Source organism: Lathyrus oleraceus, chromosome 7 (assembly GCF_024323335.1).
Source record: "Lathyrus oleraceus cultivar Zhongwan6 chromosome 7, CAAS_Psat_ZW6_1.0, whole genome shotgun sequence".
NCBI lineage: Eukaryota > Viridiplantae > Streptophyta > Magnoliopsida > Fabales > Fabaceae > Lathyrus > Lathyrus oleraceus.
In genome coordinates this window covers 119,004,566-119,005,327 of record NC_066585.1, presented here as the reverse complement: position 1 = coordinate 119,005,327, position 762 = coordinate 119,004,566, and positions in this window count along the sequence as shown.

Below are 762 nucleotides of genomic sequence, written 5' to 3'. Positions count from 1 at the left end.
AGTCTGACTGTTGCAAATATGTGAAGAAATGCCATAAGTGTCAGATTTACGCGGATAAGATTCATATTCCTCCGACACTTCTGAATGTGATTTCATCACCATGGCCTTTCTCCATGTGGGGAATTGACATGATTGGCATGATAGAACCGAAAGCGTCCAATGGACACAGATTTATTCTTGTAGCAATTGATTACTTCACTAATTAGGTTGAAGCGACATCATATGCTAATGTGACCAGGCAAGTGGTCGTGAAGTTTATCAAGAATCAACTCATATGCCGATATGGTGTGCCAGATAAGATCCTTATTGATAATGGATCTAACTTGAACAACAAGATGATGAAAGAGTTATGTAGTGAGTTCAAAATTGCGCATCATAATTCTTCTCCTTACAGACCCAAGATGAATGGGGTTGTTGAAGCTGCTAATAAGAATATCAAGAAGATTATCCAGAAGATGGTTGTCACGTATAAAGATTGGCATGAGATGCTGTCGTTTGCTTTACATGGATATCGTACATCTGTTCGCACTTCAACAGGGGAAACCCCTTTCTCTCTCGTTTATGGCATGGAGGTTGTGCTCCCAGTAGAGGTGGAGATCCCGTCAATGAGAGTCTTGATGGAAGCCGAGTTGACTGATGCTAAATGGGTATAGAGTCGTTATGACCAGCTGAATTTGATAGAAGAGAAGAGATTGACCGCCATGTGCCATGGTCAACTATATCAGCAAAGAATGAAGAAAGCCTTTGATAAGAAGGTCAAGC